This window comes from Mustela lutreola, chromosome 3 (assembly GCF_030435805.1).
Source record: "Mustela lutreola isolate mMusLut2 chromosome 3, mMusLut2.pri, whole genome shotgun sequence".
Classification (NCBI taxonomy): domain Eukaryota; kingdom Metazoa; phylum Chordata; class Mammalia; order Carnivora; family Mustelidae; genus Mustela; species Mustela lutreola.
The window spans coordinates 68,151,834-68,178,421 of NC_081292.1; the positions used below are offsets into that span (position 1 = coordinate 68,151,834).

Below are 26,588 nucleotides of genomic sequence, written 5' to 3' on the forward strand. Positions count from 1 at the left end.
TAAGCATTTCAAGGCTTGGGGTATGTCATTCATCTCTGTGTTTCAGTCCTACAGGTCAGCCCTTAGAATCACAGCCCAGTTGATTATTCACAATTGAAGGAAGAAGTACCCAAATGTCTGACACCCTCTCTACTTCCTTCCCTGGTCCCTCTGTCCTACTACCACCATACAAAGAAATGGTCGAGATACTGATGCTCTCCACTATACATTCATCCAGGTTCCCAGGAATCGAGGCAACCAGCTGGTCTCTCACAAGTAATACCAAATGCCACAAATGAGTGGGATTTAGAAGATAGGTATTTCTGTGTGGCTTTGTGGACAAGGATTAGGGCCACAGGATCCCCAGAGTCACAAACTAAGACAATATCAACGTAATAATTCAAATTTTGGACTGTAAGATAGGAACTTAGGGGTTATATAAGCCAGCTTAACAAATGCCTTTTGGGAAATTTGGGCCATAGATCATTGTAGCAGATAACTTTACTATTAGTCTATTAGATCTCCTTTTACTGGGCGATGCTCAGATTCCCACTGCAACATATGCCCTTCCTGACACCTACTTCAGTCTTACCTGATCTCAGTTGAGGAGAAAGAGAGTAGGTACCAAGGCAGACCAATAGAAGTTCTTCCCTAGCATTTTTTTAATATATAGGAAGTTCTTGCAGATGGTAAAACCAGTAAAATGTAAAATTTAGGTATTACTGGCTGGCCTGAAATGAGAGATTCAAACTGATCCGCAGAAGGTAGGTCATGGCTGAAAGATGGAGAGAGAGACCCAGTAGAGTTCAGTCTTCTGGTTCCAGTTGTTTCAGAGTGCACTTCAGAGTGCACAACTCTTCCCCTCCTACAGCTTGCCAATCAACTTTTCCTTGGATTTAACCAATAAAATTCCTCTCCATACACAAATTTACACACATTTTTTTTTTCTTTTCAGCATATTTTAGCTAGGTTTTGTTCACTGTTAACCCAAACTCCTAACTGTCATGTACTCTCTCAATTAAACACCACCAGTGGTTCCCCATGGGCTTCCAAGCCAGGCTAATCTTAAATTATTGCGTCTACTCATCCTTTAAGTTGAATGTGGCTTCCTGGTACTTGGAAATGAATACTTTGGGGAAATAACAACATATACTAAGATATTCAAACAGATTCATTCAGATGTATTGTTTAGACATTACTAGTACAGATAAAAGGAGCAGTGATAAATCTGGGTTAAGACCCTTTCATAGCAAGACAATTATCATATGATCTCTCTGATATGAGGAATTTGAGAGGCATAGCAGAGGATTGTGGGAGGTAAGGAGGGAAAAAAATGAAACAAGATGGGACCGGGGAGGGATACAAACCATAAGAGATTCTTAATCTCCGGAAACAAACTGAGGGTTGCTGGGGGGTGGGCGGGAGGGACAGGGTGGCTGGGTGACGGACATTGGGGAGGGTATGTGCTATGGTAAGTGCTGTGAATTAAGTAAAACTGACGATTCACAGACCTGTACCACTGATAAATAATACATTATATGTTAATTTTTAAAAATGACAATAAATAAATAAATGTAAAAATTTTAAAAAAACACTTTCACAGCAAAAGTTTATGGATAGCTATTAGGGAGAACTAAGAAGAAATGAAAGTATGACAAGTAGTTATCTTTGCTTTATTTATGTCTATATTCAGCATTCCAAAGAAACAATTTGGATTTGAGGGAAAAAAATGTATTCACTCTTCATCTATTTCATGAAATAAGAGATATCATGGCTCCCATTAATCAACAGATGTCCTGAAATTAATCTTAACAAGACACAGACATGCACAATCTCCACAATTGTGAGCATCATGCCCCATGACCAGCTTGGATTCCTTCCTACTTGGATCTTGTCACTAATCCAGGAAAAGGATTTATACTTACTGAAGATCATCTGTTAAACAGATTATGGTAATACCCACAGCAGAAAATTCAATTATTTATTCAAGTCCTGCAATTCAGGCCAAGTCTTTTAGGAGATTTCAGACTAATATGAAATACAAAACTGTAAGCTAATAAGGAAACTAGTGTTTAGAGGTTAAACAAGTACTGAGGATAGAACAAGAAGGAATTTTCTGGAGGGCAGGGATTCTGCTTTGTGCCCCCAGAGGCCCAACATTGTGTCTGGGATGTATTAGGTGTGTGATAAATGTCTGTTGGGTAATTAAATCAAAACTGACTGGTTCACTTGAATGGAAAAGTTAGGGAGAACATCACAGAAAAGATGAAATTTAGGCTGATAATAATACAACCACTTATTTCTGAAGAAATTGGCACAAATTTCTATTACAGCCTTTGTATCTAAGCCTAATATTGGATCTGCATCGATGTGTAACCAGTGACTCTCTTGATCATTTATTTGTATAACTGAAAAGGAAAGAGGATTTCTGGGCTTAGGGTCTGAAAGAGAAGGGAGGATATTCTCACGTTGTGACTGGGACTTTTTTAGGATTTTTCGATTCTTACCCCATGGCTATCCCTCTATACATTCCTCTTCCTGATAGAAAAAAGGAAGGCAGATTCCATCCCTCAAATAGTTTCACATGTAGAAACTCACACCCAGGAAAACATGGTAGGTAACTTGGTATTATTTTGGTTTATGTATTTTTTCAAATTCCCTCTTTCAGAAATCCAATCATACTGTAATCCATTCCTACTGAAAAAAAAAAAATCCAGTAGCTGATTTGTTTTTTGGTGCGGATTGAACAATATGTAGAGTGAGTTGTTATAAAGAATTTGGAAATTACTATGTTTCATCTACTTTGCTCTATTCCCAAAAGATTTCCTTTCAAACAGATAAAGTCTGTTAAGATATTTTTTAAAAAGAGCCCTTTTATATCACCATTGGAACATAAGATAAAGACAGTTGGTCAATAGTTGGTTCATGTGGTTAGTTGCTGGCTAATTCTACAGAGAGAAATATAGAGGGACCAAAAAACTGTAGAACTGCTCTCTATACATCAAACAGCAATGACGTGCTTCCTTTTCTGTCTCCTTACTGATATAGAAACCAGACTCTTCATACATTATTGATGTAGATGACATTTAGTTTCAAATTCAATGGTGTAATACATTGAAACTTTCAGTCATTTTAATATATAAAAATAGATATGTGCCCTGAGAACATACTAATTACAGAGTAATAGTTAAAATGTCTTGTAAAACCTCTCCTTAAATAACCTTAAACTAAATACTAAATAATTAAGCCATATTCTTCTTTAATTCCTTATATAAAATATAATTTTTATGAATACTTTTTCTGTAGACTTTTGAATTCTAATATTCCTATGTAAAATTCAAGTCTTTATTATTTATTCATAGTCCCTCATCTATATAAGCCATCCAATGAAGAAAAAATGTTGTCATGCAAAATTTTAAGTAATTTAATTTTAATCATCCAGTACATGATACTTAATCTTCTGAACTTAAATTACTTTTTTGGTACATTACAATGCCATTAACATCATAATTTCTTAAAGCACTGACAACTATATGGTTGCTACTAAAACACCTACAGCTCACCTGTCTTTTGATAAAAGATATAATCAAAAGAAGGTTTAGTAGTCCAATGATGATTGGCATCCAATTCAAAATAAACACTGATTTTAAAGATTCTAAATCCAGGAGTCTTACAAATGCTGTTTTAAATTCTTCATGTTGACATAAAATGTTCCTTTCAAAGCAAAAAAAAAAAAAAAAAAATTTTCACCTGTATCCATTATGTGAATTCTCAAAAATGGAAAAAAATCTAACTATACCTTTCTTGAAAGGTTTTCTTCAAGACTCAGAAAATGAATGTGGGCAAGGGAAATTAGATCATCAAACAGAGCAAAAACACTTCCAGTGGCTGTCACTGGGGAAACCAACATGCTTTACCATTTTATTATTCCTTCTGTGATTCCTCCATGGAAATCTACTTAGTGAAGCAAAACTTCCTTATTCAAATAACATTGTATCTTAAAGCTAAGCACACATCCAAAATGCTAATCTTATGTTCAAAAGTAATAATTCTCCCTAGCATAATTACTTAATATAGAAAAATAATTATCTCTTAATTGCATTGGCACTTAGAGAAATAGCAACTTGAAGATGGGAAAACTTGGAAATGTTACAAATAACCCACAGTACCTGTTCCTATAACTCCGATTCAGTGTTCTCAAAACAGGAGCAACTTGCTGTTTTTAACTGGTCTGGAAATAGATGTGCAAAGAAATAAAGAGAGGCAACAAAGAAAGGAGTAATTCTGTACCTGTTCCACTGTTTCAAAGCAAAAGGCTACTCCTTTCCATTGTTCTCATCCAGAGTGAAGCAGGTCAGTGGAGTCAGATTACTTTTCATTTGTTACTCTATCAGCCAATTCGTTATCCCTCTGGAAAACATAACAAAGGGAGAATAAAACATGCATGACAGTAAAGGTTGCCATTACAAGGTACCAGGTGATACCAAATGTTACATTAACTGTTGATCATGAGTCAGCTGGTGCTTGGATCAACCAAATGCTACCATGGAACTGCCTCCAGGTTTCTATCAGAATAGCCGATTAAGAAAATATGCAGGAATAAAAAGTGTTGATGAGGATGTAGAAGGTAGGGAACTGTTGGTGGGAATGTAAATTGATGCAGTCATTATGGAAAACAGTACAGAGTTTCCTCAAAAATTTAAAAATAGAAATACAATCCAATTATTCTACTTCTTGGTATTTACTCAAAGAAAACAAAAATACTGATTCAAAAAGATGCATCCCATGCTTACTGCAGCATTATTTACAACTACTAAGATGTGGAAGCAACCTAAGTGTTCACCAGGAGATGAATGGACAAAGAAGATCTGAATGGAATATTACTTAGCCATAAAAAGGTAACAAAATTTTGCCATTCGTGACTATGTAGGTGGACCTAAAGGGTATTATGTTACCTAGAATAAGTTGGAGAAAGACAAATACCATATGATATCACTTATATGTGGAATCTTAAAAACAAAACTAAACCAGAAACAGATTCATAAATACAAAGAACAAACTGATGGTTGTTAAAGGGGTGGAGAGTTCAGTGAAACAGGGAAAGGGAATTAATGGGTACAAACTTCCAAATGTAAAATAAGCCACAGTATGAAAATTATAGCATAGGAAATACAGTCAATAATACTGCAATAACATCGTATGGTGACAGATAGTAACTACACTTACCATTATGATCACTTCATAATGTATGTAATTGTTAATTCATTGTGTTGTACATCTGAAATTAATATAGCATTGTATGACAACTATACTTCAACAATTAGAAAAATACTGGAAAGACCATGTAACATTAATAAAGAGGAGAGTTTATTTGCTCATTACATTAATCATTAATCGGTAATTAATTTTCATATCTAAACATTTTACTTGAATCTTGGTCAAGAGGCACCGAGTCCTAGGGATAAATGCAGTGATTTTAAGAATGAAGGAACCTCTTGTTAAAACAATGTCTTAAGTTTTATATACAACAGAAAGTCACATGAAAGGACAATTCTTATGATTTTGAGTAAGATTCTATAACTGAAAATGTCTTAAATCAAATGAGATAGATGTTACTCTGAATTTGGCACAATGGGATCTGGTTCCTGAGGCTGAAGGCAGAATTTAAGTTATGCTGCTTAGCACAACAGGTAGCAAGCGTAGGTTATTTTATGTGAACATTTTGGAGCAGTTTTGTCTCTAGATAGCATTGGGGTTTTTTGTTTGTTTGTTTGTGTTTGTTTTTGGTTTTTTTTAGATACATAGGAATAAAAAGCTGCATCTCATAAATCCTGATTTCTAGCCAGAGTTTAACAAGCAACCTATCATCATGCAGAGAAGTAGGTGGGGGAGGAGAGCTAAAAACATTTAGAACAAAAATAGTATCAGCTTAAAGACAACATCCTTTGATGAAATGAAAAAGCTGCTATAATAATATAAAATTATGGCTGACTGTTTTTAAAAAATTATAGCTTATGCTTCAAATTCAGTTTAATATTTTTAGGAACATTCATTATTTTTATATAATGAACCACTTCTTAAATATTAATCATTACTTTTTAATCTTTAAATGTGTTACATAAGCCATGAGTTTGAAAATTGTCTAAGTATTGCAATACTTCTATGTGAAGTAGAAGTGTATCTGTGTCTCAAAGAGAAAACACACAGCTTCTTATTCATCTAGTCATTCAACTTTTAGTCACCTACTAGGTCGGGGCACTGGGCTCAAGGCTAGAAATATACTGGTAAACAAAATCAAATGTAAACTTTCAGTTTGTGGTCAGAGATCCAGTCTACCAAGAAAGGCAGGTATTAATCAAACGATCACTCAGTTAAATATATAAATGAAGCTTAGGAGAGGTGTTCCAAGACCATGTACAACAGTGTAACAGAGTAAAGAAAGCTTCCCTGAACAAAAATAACAAAGCAGAGGGGCGCCTGGGTGGCTCAGTCGGTTAAAGCCTCTGCTTTCCGCTCAGGTCATGATCCCAGGGTCCTGGGATTGAGCCCCGCATTGCGCTCTCTGATCGGCAGGGAGCCTGCTTCCTCCTCTCTCTGCCTGCCTCTCTGCCTACTTGGGATTTGTCTCTGTCAATTAATAAATAAATAAAATCTTTAAAACACACACACACACACAAAAACAAACAAGCAGAGCTCTGAAAAGAGCTAGAGGAAGGGGTTGCTGGTAGAAGCAAAACATATTCTGAGCAGTTGGAAGAGTACATTCCATTGAACATACCTGTCCCATGGTGCTTAAATTGGAGAAATAAAAGAAATATGCAGACTATGCTCTCATACATAGGATTTCAGCACATGCCTATGCATATATGGCTTCTCGTGTATCATTTAAAGATAGAGCCAGAGATTGATGGGATCATATTCCACTTAACTAGGTGAGACTTTCGAGAAGCCGTGTATTTCAAGTGATATTTGTAAAAGGAAAGAAGTAATGGCAAGCACACAAATAATTCCTCAATACGAAATGCACTAAGAGTACTGTAAAAGCATTGCCAATTGAATCATTCAAGTTTAAAGAGGAGAGCTTAGGAGATATTCCAAGATTGAGCAAAAGTTGCTCTCTCTGGGAGATAGAAAATTGGAGAGAGAACCATATATGGTGGGGAGGGAGTAGTTTACATGCCAGTTTTCTCTGTTTTCTGTTTATGAGGTCTTTGCCATTCCCTTAGGTGCTCCTAGGGACCTTTTATGCTCCTCTCTCTGTTGCTGCATAGCGTTAGGCTTATTATAAGAAAGGACTAGTACTGCAGCACAGAAGCTGCAGCATGTATAAGAGGAATTTGGATATTCAACCAAAATAGTCTATCAATCATGAAAATCAGAGTAAACAGTTTCATTTAAATTTCATATCTTGGCAGGTGCAGCTATCACTCATCTTTGAACATACAATATGGAAGAGCATGTAGTCCCCCACAAATCCTATTCAAAACAGCCTAACAGGATGAACAGAGGCAATATTAGCAGCATTGTTACTATTTTTACTACCTCTCTACATTGTGTTAGTATTATAATGTATGGAGTTTGGGTTATCCTTTTGTAAATTTCAAAGGGAAGAGTCTTTTGGGCAAGAGCTTCCTTCTGTTAAGTGAATTTAGAAAGGAAAAAAAAGCAGATGCTTTCTTGTGTAAAATGAAGAGGCTATTGGCTACCACACCAGTGACATCTCAGACAGAGCAATCATGGCATTTCTCTGTAAAATCAGATTTTTAAATATGGTCTAGAAGAACATATTATTTAATTCCTATCATGTTTCATATTTTTCCAAAGTTAAAAAATGTCCCTTTTAAAGAGAAGTTACAAAGGGATGGTATTTTAATGTGCTAAATCTATACGTACGTAGGAAGTGTGAGACTATAGAATCATAGAAGGCTAAAGACAAAAGAGGAACTCTTTCTAGAATTGCTCAGAAAGATTTTTAAGAATTCTGTTGCCCAGGCCCTACTAGATTATCCCAAAGCAAAATCTCTGAGCTATCCTGAAGTAAAATCTCAGGGTGGGGCGAGGCTCAGGCATTTTTAGGATTCCAGGTGGTTCAAAAGAGCTGAGCAGGTTGAGAGCCACTGTTCATCACTTCTTTTATTCACTAGATCTCATGGACAGAGATGTCTCGCTTAAGTAACATAGAAAATGTCTGCCAGCCAAGCAGCTCTCTGGGGGAATTTTTCACTACTTGGGTTTCCTAAGAAAACATTTACTAAAGATAATTGCATCTGTGTTATTAAACACACAATAGAATTTGACTTTGCCTAATTTAACTTAGGAAAGACTATCCAAAAATAACATTCCTGTTTCTTAGACTATAAGTCATTATAAGCCTGTGTCTTCTCTGTAAAATGAAATAGGAACCTTTCTATTTCTCAGACCTTTAATCAAAGTCTGCTACGGCGTGCTAAGATTACACCAGGAATTTTTATAAACAAAGATCTAATGATTGTCTTCTCGGGTTGGTATTTAGGCAACTGTTAAAAAGTTACTCTCTTCCTACCCTCTAATTTTAGTATATGTGCTGCCGAAGCGAGCACTCTTCCTACCCTCTAAAATAAGAGCAGAGTAATCTGAAAGTCTCCAAGAATTTGAATGGGCATTCCTGGTAGATTTCATCTGAAATTTCATAATTCCTTAGTAGGTAGAGTCGGTTGCACCGCAAGGGGAAATTGCTCCCCTGTTATCACACTGTGCAGAGCACTACAGTGGAAATTGTGAGGCTCAGAGGTGGTGATGATGATGATGACATCATGATAGTAACTAACACATGTTAACTAGATTAGCTCATTGAAATCCTACAAAAGTATAAGGTGGTTTTTTCACATTCTTATTTTATAGAGGAGGAATGTAAAATTATTTTAGAGAGGAGAGGTTAAATGAATTGCTCAAGGTCGCCAACCAGTAAGCAGCAGACCCAGGTTTTGAAACTGGCTGGCCGTTCCCTAGTCTAAGCTCACACTTCAGAGTTTTGCTTCAGAAGCTTACCGCCTAATTGCAGGGGACTGCTGCCTGCGATAGTCCCTTGCTTATTAACCTGTGACTGAGTCAGATAGTGTATGTGAGAAAGTTCAAGAAAAAAAAATTTGTTGAAATAATGACAAACAAGGAATTACCACAAGCACATTCATTCATGAGGTCTACCTTGTAGTTTGGGGACAAGAACAGTATCTAGTTAAGTAAGCTCTGAGTCTGAGACCTGTGTTACTGGGGGGAAAAAAAAAGAATTGACCAAGATTTGTCCCTTGATCAGGAAACACAGTACATCTTTCACAGGTGTGAAGCTTAAACACCTTGTCACTTACTTACAGTAAGCCATTGCTGTAATAATCAAGAAGGTTTTCCATCCAACAGAAGTGTTTCTTTGACAAAATGTCTGTAATCCGACCCTTGATCCTTGTTTTTACCAATAGTTGTTCTCTGTTCGCAGTAGCCCAAGGTGTTCCTTATGTTAATTAGCTAAAAAGAAAACCGTAGAAGGCAAAAACTTTCGCGCAAGGCAAAAGACCTTCACGACAGTTTCCAGTACAAAGGGATTGTTCTGCAAATTGTCGTCTGAATGTAGCTAAACTGCCTATGAAAACAGTACGTGGAAAGCAATATAGTTTTCATCCCTATTTGTTTGGCATTTAAGTGGTAGTTTAATAACAGTACTGACCTAACATATAGCTTTATCTTAACTCTAATGAAGCCCCCTTTCAAGAGAAGCCTTACCCAGGAATGCAAGCTGGTGCAACCACTCTGGAAAACAGCATGGAGTTTCCTCAAAAAGTTGAAAATAGAACTGCCCTATGACCCAGCAATTGCACTACTGGGTATTTACCCTAAAGATACAAATGTAGTGATCCAAAAGGGCATGTGCACCCGAATGTTTATAGCAGCAATCTCCACAATAGTCAAACTAAGGAAAGAACCAAGATGTCCATCAACAGATGAATGGATAAAGAAGAAGTGGTATATATATACAATGGAATACTATGCAGCCATCAAAAGAAATGAAATCTTGCCATTTGCGACGACGTGGATTATGCTTAGCAAAATAAGTCAATTGGAGAAAGACAACTATCATATGATCTCCCTGATATGAGGAGATGCAACGTGGAGGGTTGGGGCATAGGAAAAGAATAAATGAAACAAGATGGGATTGGGAGGGAGACAAACCATAAGAGAATCTTAATGTCACAAAACAAACTGAGGGTGGCCGGGAGTAGATGGGTAGGGAGAGGGTGGAGGGGTAATGGACATTGGGGAGGGTATGTGATATGGTGAGTGCTGTGAAGTGTATAAACCCGGCAATTCACAGACCTGTACCCCTGGGGCTAATAATACATTATGTTTATAAAAAAAAATTAATAAAAAAAAATTTTTTAAAGAAAGAAAAGAGAAGCCTCACCCAGCCCAGGGAAAAGACAAATATTTGAAAGAGAAGGAATTGCTAAGGATGCCCTCTAGAGACCAGTAACTGCACTTATGTCCCACCTGGTAATTTCCTAAGTATTTTCACTGGTCCTTCCAGCGTTTGATACTCAATGCTCATTTTTGGAAAGAGATAACAGGCTAAGTGTGGTCATGTGACTTCCCCAAGCATGAACATCAATGATGAGGGACAAAAAGCTGGAACTGAAGTGAACTCTAAGTGCCTTGCTTCCAAATTCTTTTGTTTTATATCCTTAAGTAGAAAGGCTGTATTGAGCAATATAATTGTAAATGACAAAGAGAATCTTTTCTTATTGGTGTACACAGCTAGACAGCCCCTGTGATGATCACAGGCCTGGGAAGCAAAGCAGTCCTCTGTGCCTTCTGGGTCCACCGTGCCAAGATTTTTGCATCAATTTCTACTGTCCAAAGTGAATCTTCTCATTGGTACATTTCATCTTATTCATCTGAAAAATGACAGTTACCTTGTACCTTCTATTTTACATATACACTCTTCCCTCATTTTGTCAAAGTTTTCCCTTTCAGCTGGCCCACTAAATTGCAACCAACCCATTATCACTACTTCTTATCTACAAGACCTTCTTGTATCTTACATGGTAAATGGTACTTTGCTATTGATGACATACCAGACAAAACATGCCATTGCTAAGAACAATCTTGATCTCTCTTGAGTGCCAGTGGAAGGTGCTCAGAAATGAATGACTAAAGCTTAGCTGCCTCTCCCAGGGGGTGAATGTGGACAAATCCCTTTCTGGATGAGTCATGTAATTGGGTGCAGATTTTTCTATAATTGCGTACACACATCCATGGGTTCCAGACATGCAAGGTTAGATGAGCACTGCTGGTGGTATCTCCTCCCTCCTGCCACCTAGGCAGGAACCTGTCCAAACTGGGCTCTTCGTTCAGGCCTCAGGGCTCCAAGTCCTCACCTCGATATCGACCCAGTCACCATTTCCCAGGGCTCTCACCATAGGCAAGCCTCCCAGCCTCCCCAGTTCCTCCTCTACTCTGCAGCCTACTCCTGCTCCTTCCAGACTCTTCAGTGAACTATACAGTTTTCTGTGTTGTTCCAGAAATGATGCACATTCTGCTGGATGTCCTATCAGAGGGCATTGCTAGGAGCTGGTATAAGGCCACAGACACAGACTGGTCAGTGGTCACCATCATCGGAGCCCTACTTCTGTCTAGGTAATAACTGTTACGATCTCTGCCTTCCCTTAATCCTCCCCACAGCATCTCCTCTCTTCTCCATTCTCTCAGGGCCAGACCTCACCTCCAGATACTAAGTAGAGCAACCCCATGGAACCAGTTTAAAAATGACTAGCCCTGGAAGTGACAAGCTGGGTCTCTATACAAGGTAGCTCTTACTGGGACACAGTCTAAACCCTCCCACAAAACTCACCAGAACTAGACAATCTCTGGATGGAGTAAGAGTGTGAGTGACAAGTGCTTGCCCACAAAGGAAGCAGCAACCTTGCACAGCACCCATCTGCGGGTATCCCTTCCCCAAGTCCCAGGGCTTGGACACCCAGTAAGTGGCTCAAAAGCCTTCTCTGTAACTTTATCAGAGGTCTAAACAAAATAGCCAAATGACCAAATATTCAGCTCAGCATTTGTTCTCACATAGAAAGAGAAAGAAAGAAAGAAAGAAAGAAAGAAAGAAAGAAAGAAAGAAAGAAAGAAAGAAAGAAAGAAAGAAAAAAGTAAAGAAAGAAAAAAGTTTCATGGGTTCCCAGGATTTCAGTCCTGAAGCAAGACACTGGCTATTCAGTGTGGATGTATCGCCCTCTGGTGTTGGAAGAGCAATGGACTGTAAACAACTTTCAACCTTGAAATATTACTCACCTCAAATCACCCTTGATTTTCAGTATCCCTGATGCCTCTCCCTCGGCCACCTGAGATTCCCAGAATTATGAGAAAAATACTCAGGGAAGCATCGGGGTGGGGCAAGCCATGTGTAGGGGGGCATCACCCTTTTATTGCGTTCTTCCAAAGCCGAAGTTTTGCAATAGTGTCAAGTAGTCAGTTGGTGGATTTCAATCACAAGCTTACAAAAATTTGTGTTGAAGCTTCTGTCTGAAGGCAGAAACTTCAGGACAGTTGTTGAACTTCTACTGATTGGCCCATCTACTGATTGGCTGGGCCGGACAGAAGATTTAAGAGATGCAGGCAGCAAGTTCATGCTGAATAAATGCCCGCCAGCTTGGGTGAGGTGTGGCGGAGGCAAAGGCCAAGAGACATTCTCTCTCCCTTGGGTATATTGAGGAAGTCCCCAGATGGCAGCTCTTAGTCAAGTTTTCCTTGGCCAGCAAGATGGGGTGTTTTTATTTAAAGGCAAACACACAAAAATTCAATTAAAAAACAATAAAGTGCACAAGAAATTTTTTAAAAATAAAGGCAGACACACATTCCGAAATGGTTCTCCCAGCATCACATTTAGCAACTTTGATCCACAAGGCATGAGTATACAACCTCTGGTTACCACCTAGAAGAGCAGGAGGCAACATGTCTCCACTTGAAAGCATAATACACAACACAAGGCGCCCAACAAGAAGGACAAGAGGATGGTACAGAAAATACATGGTGGAGGAGTAGGAGGGGAGGATCCCCCTGGGAACCAGAGCACAGGGACCAGGGACCTTCCCTTTGTGGTTCACACTGGGGAACTTCCACTTGCTTTGTGCCCAAACTTGATAGCATAACAGATACCTCACTTTCTGAGCACTGCTGTAACGAGGTAGCGCAAACAGGGTAACTTCGAAAAACCAAAGTGTATTCCCTCACAGTCTTAGAGGCTGGAAGTCTGAAATCAAGGTGTCGGCAGGTGGTGGTTCCTTTGGCAGCTCTGAGGGAGAATCTGGATCACAACTTCCTCTTAGCTTCTGGAGTTGCAGACCATCTTTGAGGTACCTCCATTTCTGCTTCCATAGTCGTGGCGTTCTTCCCCGTGTCTGCATCTCAACACGGTGTTCTCTCTGTGTGTCTGTCTCTGAGTCTCCTCTTCTTATAAAGATGGCAGTCAAATTGGAATAAGGACCCACCCTACTCCAGTAGACCTCATGTTAACGTATCCTAACTACATCTGCGAAGACCCTACTTCCAAACAAGATCGGAGTCCCAGGTCCGAGGGGTTTAACCATATGTCTGTCAGTGAGGCAGCTAGTCAAGTTTAGGACTATAAAGTTGGGCAGATTTGGAGTGTGTATTTAGGCCTCTTCAGTGGTGTCTTGGGAAATGTTTAACAACCAGAGAGATTTTCAGGGGAGAAGAAGCCCTAGCTCATAGTGTTTGTGGATTTTCATGGTGTAACTATTCCCTCCAGGCCGATTGCAAGCTGCCAACATGACACCCAGCTCGTAAAATTCCAGAGAATTTACCAATGTGTGGCTCTCATCCACTGGTACTAACTGGCTCCAGCATGCCACTGGGCCTGTTATAAAAAATGTCACAGGTTAAAAGGAGTTTTCCATTATAATTTGTTTTAAATATTTGCATATTGAGGCCAAGATGCCCCTACAACTTTTGATTATCAAAACGTAAAATGGTTGATTTATATATAACTCATACCAAATTTTAAATCAAGCATGCCTCTGGGTCATTCTGTTCTCTGAGCCTCATTTACCTTGAAAGACCTTCAGCATTCTCCTCACAGCCCTTCCACACGCACTGCCCCCTACCTTGGATGTGTCTACCATCCATGTTCCCGTGTCCTCCCCCTACCCATTCCCAGATCTGACACCTCACATATTCTCTCAGGACTCTGGCGCTCAGCTCTGACTCCACGCCAAATCCTGTCACCAACTTGGGGCCCTTCAGCTCCCAGATGGTTTTCCAAGTCGCACCCTTTCCCTCATGGCTCCTTGCCCTACTAGAATAGAATATCCTCCAGCTCTCAAACCTTGAACTCCAAACTCACACTCCAAGCCCATCACTGTCTACCTCACCAGCTAACTCCTTTCGGTACATAACATTTACATTTCACTCATACCTCCAGCTCCCCAAATCTATCAACCAAGTCCCTTTCTTCAACACTTTCCCTGTTCAACTTAGATTCTGGCATCACCATTGTAACTATTCCCTTGTCAAAACCCCTAATTTCTTCCACCACTACAGCTGAGAGTCGATTGCCCACTCACTGGTGAGGCAGATGTTGCCCCCATAGGCCCATGGTCTCCAAACCCAGCTGCATCCCTGTCCCACATGCTTCTCTGTGTCCCAGAGGGCCCTAGTCTTTTTACTATGCTCCACCACCTCCTCCAATCTCCTGCTTCACTTTCAGCAAAAGACATTATGAGCGCATCATAGGAAAAAGCTTAGAGAGCACTCTGTTGTTTACAGAGTATTTTCACATAGGTTCATTTAACCCACAGTGATTGGTACAGGTAGGCAGGGTATATGTTATTATTTCCATTTTACAAATCAAGAAACTGAGGTGCAGAGAACGTTCACATCAAATTCAGATGATTATTAGCAGAACCTGATAGAAACACAGGTCTTCCAATTCCAAGAATCCCAGGTCAAGCAGTAAAGTCGGTGATTTGTCCAAGGGTGCCAATGAGTTCTTGGCAGTTGGGATGAGCACCCATGTCTCTGGGTACCTTCCAACATCTTTATGCCCCTCTAGAATATGCTGCCTTCTCAGCTGCCTTATTGCTCTCAAAGTACCTAGAGTTCATTTACCCTCTTTTTAAAAATAAAAAGTAGATGACCTTGAATAAAACAAAATAAAAGTTTTATTTTTCTTTCTTTTGTGAGTTGTTACGACTAATGACTGTTTCCTTGTGTTAGTGTTTTTCTGGTAGAGAGTTCTCAGAGTCTTTGGTGAAACAAACCTGTTTACTCTCAGCTTCTGTCGTATGGTTCACAAGCTCTGGAAACAACCAGTGATGAGATGGAGGCAGACCAGCGCTCTGATCTAGAAATGTCATCCCACAGACCCCAGATGCTTCCTCATTGGCCTACACAGGTGGATCATGGGTGCATCTATGCAGACTTACAGGCTGATTTTCTGTAAACACATGCTACAAGCCAAAGCCTCTTCCATTGGGATTTGGGGCCATAGTGAGTCACTTCCTGCAATTCCAGACAGATATGAATCTTAGCTCTTTCCTGGGCCTTCCAGGGAAGCATGAAAACCAAAGGCAATTTGCTTCTGTTGATAAAAAAAAAAAAAAGGACCATCTTGTCCCAGTTTTTCTGCCGACCCTTGCTTTGTTCATGCTGCACCTACGTCCTTGTGCATTTTTGTAAACAGAGGCAGACGTGCAAAAGAAGTGCTGACACCCCTTGTCACCTGGTACAGACTGCATGTCTGCCCCTTATATGTTGCCTTGGAGATATGTTGCTTCCACCATATTGGACTGAACCCCACTCCCATCAGAACTGATGTCTACATGGTATGCCAGAAACAGTGAACTGGGAGATGGATGATTTGGCTTCTAATTCTGATTCTGGGTAAGACATGCCTTACTGATAGCCATTCCTGCTCTCTCAGACAAGGGGTTTGCTGTGGCTGAAGCTGACTCCGCAGCATTGTAGAAACTGCTTATGCTGTTAGCATGAAGAGCACTTCTGGAGAGCTCAGAATCCAGAAAGTGCTGTAGGAAGACAGGATGGAGGAGTCACCTTTGAATGAGATTGATTTAGAGACGTACAGTAAGTTTGTCACTGGACAATGTTTCCTAAAAGGGCTAGAAGAGATGGAAAGTGAGGAGCAGCAACATGTCAGGCCATGAGGAACAAACCCAATGTAGGGAAAGCCCAGGCCTGTTCCATGGGTGAATCAGCAGACAGCACACAGCTGTAGAATTATTCATTCGTGCATGTTGTAAGCTGTTTTTATGGGCAAATTTGGGGGAGCGTTATAGGATTTTGCTGGTCCATGGGAACCTTGAAGACAATGTGGGGCACTCTTGGTGGCTCCAAAGACAGTGGTTTAAGAGGGATATCTCAGAGTCCCTGCCCTTGACAGTCTACAGTGACCATGTCATCCTCGCCCTTCCACGGGAGAGTGGACTGGTGGGAAGAACACAGGGTCATTGCAAACATTAAATGAAATCATTCATGCAAAGTCCAAGAACGTAGCTTTCAGTAAAGGGTAGCAACTGTTAATGTTCTGTGGATTACCTCAAAGGCAAAGGAACGTGAAGAACCTACTGGTAGCTCCGAGTGGCACTCAAGTTTGGTATGTTCAGACATGTGGGGGAAAAAAAAAAAACCCTGCTGCTGCTGCCCCTGAGCTTGGATCAATAGCTCATGCCTTCAGACATGTCCTACTGCTAAGGAGGGAGCACCTCCGGACTTACGGGGAACGTAGCAACAGTACTGGGAGGCAGCTACCACACAGGCTAAGCATACCAGATGGAATCATTTAGACCTAGGTTAGAATCATGGCTCTGCCACCTTACAGAACTTATTCCAACCCTCTGAACCACAGTTTCCTCATCTCTAAAATGTGTAAACATTTGTTAAATAAACTTCTTTTGATCAGAAAGTGACACTACTTTCTACATGGCTCTTTATGGCAATTACATAATTCCTAAGCCCGCTGGTGGCATAAAAGATGTGATGGCTGATTTTATGTGTCAGCTAGACTAGGCCATGGAGTGCCTAGTGTCTGACCAAAAAGATTATCCCAGATATATCTGTGAGGGTGTTTTTGGATGAGATGAACATTTGAATCTGTAGGCTGAGTAAAACAGATTACTCTCCCTAGGTGGGTGGGCCTCACTCATCAGTTGAAGGCTTGGATAAAAGAGAGCGCTGACCCTCCTGCAAGGAAGAGATTTCCTTCTGCCAGACTGTCATGTGCTAGGACATTGGTTCTTTCCCGCCCTCATACTGTAACTAACCCTTGGTGTTTCCTGGGTCTCTATCCTGCTGGCATTTGGACTAGAAATATACTATTGGCTCTCGTGGGTCTCTAGCATGCCAAATGAAGGTCTTAGGACTTGTCAGGCTCTATGATTGTGTGAGCCAGTTCCTTATAATAAACCATGGATATAGATATGGATACAGATATAAACATAGCTAGATATCTCCTATTTGCTCTGCTTCTCTGGAGCACCCTAATACAGTAGGCGCTAAATACAAAAAAAAAAAATTGTTTTTATGATTGCTATTTCTGTTAGTTTAGAACTTGGCAAGAAATGTTGTCTTTATGTAAATCTGACTGAAATTATGTTTGAGAGATGGGGAAAATAGAAATAATGGCCTAAATAGCACTATTTGTGTGCTGTTCAGAAGGTGTATTCGATCTAAAACAAACACTTATTATAACATGTATGTAGGTATGTATCAAGATATAGATACATCTTATATTATAATATAAATAAGGCGTCTGGGGGCACTTTATCTTTTCTGGTATAGGCAATGACTTTGAGAAAGAAAAATGTAGGACTCAGACAGCTATCTCAGGATACTGTCAAAGGACACAATTTGGGTTTCTGGTGATGACCCCGGCTACCAGACATTACACACCCTGAAAAGGACCCACTGAAGCCTTTGAGGATTGTCAATGACCTGGCAGGTAGGAAACTTGTCTTCAAATCAAGACTTTCATCTAAAATCTGAGTTGGAGAGAAGGAAAGGGTCAAATTAAAATTTATGCTGTGAAGAGTAATAGAGAATAAAATGCCCAATAATTCTTAGGAAAAAATAGTATGGAGACTATCAGGAACAATAGAGGTACAGACATCTATTTACCAAGGTTTATTGAATACCTAGGTGATCTGGGAACTTTAACAGAGAGAGAGACGTATGCATAATACATACTTACACATGTTCATATATGCATAGAATATTTCTGGAGAGCATGTGAAATCTGTCTCAAGTTCCATGGAGGGAAAGGACTGGAGACTGGGAGAAGAGGAAGACTTGTTTTTCATAACATAAAGTTTCATGATGTTTAAATCTTTACTACATGCACATATAACTTTTTAATTAAAACTCTATTTCCATTAAACTCTGCTTGGGGCAGGATCAGAGTTTCTGAGAGGCCCACTTGCTTTGAGCAGCTGGGCACTGTCAATATTTAATAGTCTACCTCAGCTGCCTTGCCTTTCTGTCTGTCCTACTGCAACTAGTCTTCCCCTTCTAGCCATCTTCTACCCCATCTCCGGTGTTCTCTTTGAAAAGTGTTCATTTACCTGAGCCAAGAAATCCTTGTTGCCCTTGTTTCCTGCAATAGAAAGTCTGATCTGCTTAGTACGGCATTAGTGGGAAGTGATACTGCACGTAGTACGACTAGTATTGTTCCTGGGCCTTCCAGAAGCCCACTGCCTTCCTCTTTCCCACCGTCACTATCCTAAACCAGACTCATCATCTTCCTGGTTTACCATGCCCTCCTGACAGTCTTTTCTGCGGTTTTTCTCCACTCCCACCTGTTCTCCATACACTACATTGTTTTAAAATGCAAATAGTATCCTAACTGTCCCCTGCTTGTAAACTTGTAACTTGTAACTTGTAAACACTGTGGATGCCCGGCTGGCTCAGTTGGGAGAGCACACAACTCTTAAGGTTGGGATTGTGAGTTCAAGCCCTGTACTGAATGTAGAGATTACTAAAAAACAAACTTTATTTAAAGAGAGAAAAAAAAAATTGTGCACTGATCTTAAGCTAAAATCCCAGTCCTTAGCAGGGCAACCTTCTGCTTCCTTCTCCACTGCCATCTCTCTCCAATTCCTTATTCTCTCCTCAGATTCCATTTCCACTAATTACTATATACTGTTTAGTTCCTTGAAGGTACCATTCTCTCTTTTCTCTTGAGTCTTTGCACATGCTATTTCCTATCGTAAGAAACTCTTCTACTCTTGGGGTGCCTGGGTGGTTCAGTTGCTTAAGCATCTGCTTTTGGCTTAGGTCATGATCCCAACGTCCTGGGATCAAGTCCCACAGCAGCCTCCCTGTTCAGTGGGGAGACTGCTTCTCCCTCTATCTCTGTGATTCCACTCATTTTCATTCTCTCTCAAATAAATAATAAAAAAGAAAGAAAGAAAAAAAGAAAGAAAGAAAGAAAGAGAATGAAAAACTCTTCTACACTCTCCTCACTGGTCTTCCAACCCCACCTTGCTCACTCCTTCAGCATAAAGGGTGGTAAAAATAAGAGTGTCATAAGAAAATCAGAAATAACTGAGGAAGAAAAAGTCAGCCATTTAGGAGGAATCCTGTAGGAGTTCAGCTATCAGAAGGGAGATGTATGGAGTGCCTGGGTGGTACAGTTGGTTAAGCATCCTGACTCTCGGCTTTGGCTCAGATTGTGATCTCAGGGTTGTAAGGTCAAGCCCTGTGTCAGCCTTCACGCTCAGTGCAGAGTCCACTGGAGACTCTATCTTCCTCTCTCTCTCTCTCTGCCCCTCCCCACCAAAAAAAAATCTTAAGGAGGAGGAGGAGCAGAAGGAAGAGGGGAGAGCTGTATGAGTAACACCATTGATGAAAGAAAGGGCTGGGCAGGCTGGAGAAAGGAAAGAACAGAGGTCCCTCTAAAGCATAAAGTGAGGAGGGCTGAGTCAATGGGTGACAGAAGGGAGAGAATAGAGAAGGTGAAAGACCTTGAAAGCCAAGATAGAGTTTGATCTTCATTTTTTAAACAGTGGGAAAACTTGAACTGTTTTTAAACTGGCAAATGACTACCTCCAGTTCTTACATTAGAAAGTTGTGAACAACAGAGTGCAGAGGAACGAAGCTGGGGAGATGGGTGATCTTAGGGAAAGAGGACGAGTGTGTGCCCCAGGGCAGCAGCAGGCAGAACTAGAAGGAAGGGATGGTTTTGAGAGAGATGTGGAGATAACGTCCTGGGCTTAATGAAAGGGAAGGAGAGGAGAGACCCAGGGATCAGAGCGCACGCACGATGCTAGCCAGAGTAACTGGGAATAGGATGAGGTCATTGGCTGAGATGGGAATCACAAAAGGAGAGCCGATTTGGAGGAAGATAATGAATTAAGTTTGGAACATGTTGGACTTTGGGGTATAAGGTCAAGAAGCCCATGTCCATAATTAAAATCAGACACAGCCCAGGGTACAGCGTGTGGAGCCTTTCACAGAAACCACCTGTTAGGGTTGGTTTCATGTTTTCTGGTGTGGCATGTTTCCATGTCTCCTGTTTTCCATATCCTGACGAGGTCATGTGAATTGTTAGCCTTGCATTCAGGGAAGGAGTTGTAAAAACACAGGGCAAGTGGAGATAAAGTCTGTAAGTGGGAGAAGATCTGTTGGGCCAGGGCTGAAATTTGCACTGGAAAATTGTTTTTCTCTCCAAGCTTGTGTCAGTCACTACTCTTTCTCTTCAAGTCCCAACTCTGCTGTGATGAGCAAACTGAACTCTCAGGACAATTTCACTTCTACTCGGCACTCAGCTCCTGGGGCACTCGGAAGCCACAGTGCAAACATTTTTCAAGTTATGCAGTTCCTTTTTTGCTTTTGAACTCTTCACAGGTTATATCAGGTCTCTCAAGTCTTTTAATTCTTTAAAAGCTGAATTTATTCCCAACATGTAGTTTTTTAAATTGTCACATATTGTTTTAAAAAATACAAAGTGGATTGAAACTGACACTGAATTCATTTGGGGAAGAAAGAAGGAAGGACAGTAACCACCTTAACAGGACAGAGTACGTCAAGAGATAATGTGTTGGTTAGAGGTGTGAGACAGTATCAGTTCCTAACCTAGAAAGGAACCTATTCAAACACAAAAGAAATGCTCTCCCCCTCTTCTAAGAATAACGACTTTGCATTCTAAATATGCTAAAAGGAAGAGAGGAATACTAGTATTCTAATTGTCAAGTAAGTTGTCTTCTCAACTGGCTAAAAGTGTTTTTTTCAGGTGCCACCTTTGGCTTATGAGCAATATTGATAAAATACAAGACTTGTCCTTTATGGTTAATTATATTTAGTTGTACTAAACAGTGCAAGACTGAGGGTTAAGTCTTTGACTTCTTTTTAGATCTTCCTTTTAGTTAGAGGTCCACTTGTGTGGCCATTGTGATGTTTGGGCAACTTAAAAGAAGGGTCTTCGTGACTCAGCTCATTACATAATTCCCTGGGCAGAGGAATGAAGGTGGGCTAACCCTAGGTATTGCCAGTGAGCAGACTGTGCACTTGTCATTGATGGAGGAAGATGTATGTGGGGGCAGTGGGGAGAAGAGATTTTTGGTGATAGCTGATGAGTACCAGTAGGCTTCAAATCACAAAGATCTCTCTAGCTGCCTTGCCAGAAGCATCTGTCAGTCTACCAACAACACCACTATTTAATATGGAACACCCCCTCCCCATTAGGATGGATCACCCTTCAGCATGTATGGGAGCACTGGAAGAATGACAACTACAACTCATAGCTTTCAACAGGGAGTGCACTTAGCAGTAGGAAAGGAACGTGCTTCCAAAATGGATGTGAGACTACTCTTAGGAACAGCATGACACATGACTCTGGAGGTTGGCAAAGACCAGGAGAAAAAGACACTGGAGTGATTGCCTCACAGTCTTGCCAAGGGCTCCATTCCCACTCCTTTTTAGAGCATACACCTTTCCCCTTCTGAGATTGCCCCAGGCACCAGGTGAACAGCAGGAAATCTCCTTTGCTCTGGTGGCAGCAATGTCTGTTGGCTCTGTGTCACATTCCTTTCCAGACTTCACAGGCCTCAGGTTACAAAGGTCTTATTGCACAATTCTTAGGAGAAGAGGCAGGGAGGCTGGGCTGGGATAAAGAAAAGTCCTGTGCATGTCAGAGACCCAGGTGTGGCCAGATGCCAAAGCACTCCAGGTGGCAGCAGCTAGAGAAAGAATCAAATGTCTTGATCTCTAGCGAGATAGCTTTCTTTTATTTTTTCTCCCAAGGCTGTTAAATAAGACTTATCAAGATGAAACTTTGGAGGGAATTTGATGGAAAACATTTCAAAAGTTCATTTGGCATACCTGCATTTTGGTTTACTGGAGAATTTAAAACTCACAATGAAGAATCTGAAACTAAAGCTCTTTTTATCCCTCCATTTCTCATAACCAAATTTCTCCTAGAGTTTTATGCTACGTATATATGCAATTACACAATATATTACACAGCCTTTGAAAAATTAATATGGAAGCTGAAAGAACACTACCACAGCCCTGTTTAAACCCTATGCCATGATGGAATGTTCTTTTCTCTTGGTGATCACTTAATAATACTTTTATTAAAGATGATCTGTGTGGATAGCTAGAAACGTATGGAAGACCCTTAAGTTAAAAACAACCTAGTGACCTAGAAAATATTCATCAGACCTTTGCAGCCGATGACTATGAGAATGAGATCTATATATATATTTAGCAATTCTTCATTTCATTTTCTTTCAGATTTGAGGGTTTCAGACATATATTAATACATTTGCAATGAATTGAATTAGAAAAGGCTCTGAGTGTCTGTATCCAGGGAATGCCTGGGCTCAAACTTACAAATTAGAGATGCAAGACCTGTGCAGCTCTACATAAAACAAATCTAAGGGAGCACCTAAGATATCAAGGTAACTCCAAATAAAATATTAATTTGCGGCATAAGTTAGGAAAGGCTCATAAAGGAGACATATTAGGCAATAAGGATAGGCCAGTTACCACAAAGGGTATGACAGCCATACCTGCCAGATGAAGTGTCCATTCATACATACAGTTATGGAGTACACATGTGTATCACAGAGTAGGCACACACACATACACATAAACAAAGCGATCTATCTAAACTGGAAAGACAAGGCCACAGAAAGTCTGCATGCTTATTATAAAGCAAAAAGGCCATTAATGGCATAAATGTCCCCCCCCCCCCGCCCCCAGCAAACTACTCCTAATCAGGCCTCAAGACAGAGTAACCTGTGGATTTCCCTGGATTTATTTTCCTTGTTATCTCAGCCTGTTCAATGGGGTCTTGGGTGCCTTTTCTTGACCTTGACCAAAGCTGATTTTTATGTGGAGTGGTAAAGGCTAGGAGAGATTTGTGACTAGTGTCACTCACCACAGAGTACTTGAATTGACCAACAAACACATCAAGGGAATAAAATGAGATTTCCTCCCTTAGGATACTCTAAAATAGCTGAAATAAGAATGAAGAAATTCATTCAGCATGAATTAAGGGCAGGGAGTATTGAAGAAGCCACAGGCTAATAGTAAGAGGCTTTAAGCTATGGTTCCCAAGCTAGCAATCCCTAGCTTAATGCTCTAAGTCAAGACACAACCTCTCTATGCTGGTTTCTTCTTCTGGAAATGAGGACATTGGAAGGGATGATCTCTCAGTTCCCTTCCAACTCTAAAATTCTGTGGTATATGACTAACACAATGGTCAGAGAACATTATAGTCAATATATATGTATAGACAAGTTAAGACATTCTTTGTTTTTTGGATATTATTTCAGGTTAAACCTAAACTTAGTTGTCACTGACTATGAATGAACTCTAAAAATTGAATCAGTGAAGTTTTAATTTTCAAGGACCTAAGATGTTGGCTCATAATGTAATTGTAAAAATTATGGTGGCTTCTCTAGAGGGAAGTTGGATATATACTAGAGTTAATGTGAAAGTACGTTTTGTTTTTATCTGGACCTCGGGATTTATCAACATGCTTTGGGTTATTATTACTTTTATAGTATATACAGTGTTGGAATTACTGCTGGGATATATTTATTCCTGATGTGTTGGAGACCAAAGACTGCTAAAAATTGTGTCCTGTGGTTAGAGATTGTGTCTCCCTTCTCCTTGTCTATTGCTGGTGGGGTCCCCTATGGGTAACTAATCTACCTGTCAGAAACTAGACTGCTGCTTCTACTGAGGGAATGTGGCAATCAACTTAGCTCTTGCAGGCAAATCTCAGCGTGCCTGCCTGAACAGCCCTGTACTCAGCTCTGGGGTCGCAGTGTGCTGAGACACAGAGGGAGGCCAATGGAGATGAGTCAGGACCTGGCACCCACCCCACGCTCCGCCCTACTGGTAAACAGAACAGCTATTTGCCCGTCACTGGAGCCTCTCAGGGCCCCAAGACTGCAGGAAGAAACAAATACTTTAGAAGCCAAAACCCCAAGGCAAGGTAAAGAAAACAGAAATGTCCGCATCCCCAGCGATGATTTCACTGGCGTGAGTTCTTTAGAGGAGGAGGAGTTGTATAAATGGTTCCAGCTGAACTGTTTTACCTACTTCTCAACCATAAGGCCCTTCTCTTTCACTCTTTATAGGGGATGATGGCCTTTTTGCCTTTTAAGCCTTGAAATCTCAAAACCAGGCTTTAGAATTAATTTTGATTGTAACACATAATAAATTTATTTCTCTTTTTATTACTTTTGTTTCTATTTTTATGCTATATTCTATGAAAATGCCTCTTTCAGTTAACTTTTTGTTTAGTTTATTTATCCCTGTCATTATGGGGAGAAGCTATTAAAAGAATAAACATTACCAGGTAATAAATGTAAACTACTTTACAAAGTAATTTTACACTGACTTCTTGAGGTAATTGTTTCTTTGGCATTTTTACATTGGTTGGGGAGAGAACAGGAAGGGGCTGACAATCTTGGGAATGTCCTCCTCCGGCTTCATGACAATAGGTCTGGCTATTGGGAGAATACTCCTCAAGCTCTCTTTCTCGTAGGACTACCTTCGGCCATTTTTCTGCTCACTGTAAAGTGTCTGGTGCGTAGTCTCTGTGCTTATACTATTATTCCTAAGCCTGATGGTACACTCGTCTTATGGTCTTCTCCTGTTTTTTTAGATACCAGCAATTTCTGTTCTAAGCTTAGCAGTTGTTACATACCTGAACTGGAGGCATGGCTGGCTGATTCCTTCTAGCTCTGTCAGGTAGCGTCCCACCTCTAATATATCAATAGCTGAACCTTCTGTTAACCTTCTACTCAGTAGCCACAGCTGAGCCTGGGCTGGATATTGTGATGTCACAGAGTAGAATACTTGCTCCTCCCAAAGGCTCAGCTGAGACCCTCTGGCTTCAGCATTTTCTGTCTTGCGCATGATGGGAGGTGGGGAAGGTTAATCCTTTTATTTCTTAACTGAGCCCTAGAATCATAGGATCTTACTATGGGTGGAGGTCTTGGAGACCTAGTGACTAGATTTTAAAACTAACTCCCTTATTTTACAGATGGGGAAATTCAGATTCCAGGTAGGTAAGCGGCAGAGCTAAATCTAAACCCACGTGCCCCCCTTGTCAGCCCCCTGTCCTTCTGAACACTGCAACCCTGCTGGGTCCTACTCTGTGAAGTTTGTCAACATCATTGTTCTCTGATAGATAGCTTGTTGGATGAGTTTTATCTGAATCCACCCATGACAAGAAACCATTCAGATAATGTGCATCGTGGGAAGAGAACAGAGTCTTAGGGAAGATCTTCCCTAAGATTAGGTTTTCTGACATTAGGTTTTCTGACAATCTATAGGTACCAGAAATAGCTAATTTTGGTCCTGGCCCACACTCAGAAATCCTGAGCCACCAGACCTATTCTAGATTAACAAGTAATGGGACTTCTGAGTAACTGATGTTTTCGATGAGATTTAATGATCAGAATGCCTAACCCGGGATTAGCGATGGCTGAAATGCCATATAAGGTTCTAGTGTTTGTTGAGAGAATGGGAAAGAATAACCGGTAAAGCAATAGATTTTCACTGGAATTTAACTCTCTTTCATACCATTCACTTTTTTCTAGATACTGTCCCCATATGGCATTAAAAAATTATATGCATTGCATGAGATGACTTGTATCTTGAAGCCAGAGACTTGTACTTACAAAATTTCTCAAGAGGGGAACATATATTGCACTTTCATAACACCAACAACTAACATTTTACATCATGTTTTAGCATTTACAAGCTATTTTCACATATATCATTTCATTTAATCTTCACAGTTCAGTGAAGTAAACACTGTATTATTTTTAGTACAATTTTATGAGTGAGAAAATTATAACTAAGAGAGGTTGCTACTTGCACAAGATCACAAAGCTAATTAAGTGGAAAGAGTAACATCAGCTACAAACTAGATCTTCCAACCAAGCGTTTTCCCCACCACAGGGCTTCCCTGGGGTGGGAGGAATTGTCATGTGGTCTGGTAACACACAAAAGCAGTTTTAAGAGGAAATTTTATTAGTGATACAGGCCAACCTCAAGAACAAGAACAGTTTCAAATAAACAAT

At 40.3% G+C, this 26,588-nt stretch overlaps 1 protein-coding gene across 3 annotated transcripts in view; it reads right to left on the reverse strand.

Annotated features, from left to right (window-relative positions):
• Positions 1 to 26,588, reverse strand: part of DNAJC5B (DnaJ heat shock protein family (Hsp40) member C5 beta) — a 93,073-nt gene that overhangs the window by 57,859 nt on the left and 8,626 nt on the right. The window contains exons 1-2 of one of the 3 annotated variants that reach the window (XM_059166334.1): positions 25,205 to 25,314; positions 4,270 to 4,389 (exon numbers count right to left, since the gene is read on the reverse strand). The gene's annotated coding sequence lies outside the window, so the exon portion shown is untranslated. Of the gene's footprint in view, positions 1 to 4,269; positions 4,390 to 12,300; positions 12,439 to 25,204; positions 25,315 to 26,588 lie in introns of those variants that run through there. The other 2 variants (XM_059166336.1, XM_059166335.1) reach the window with 2 other exon arrangements.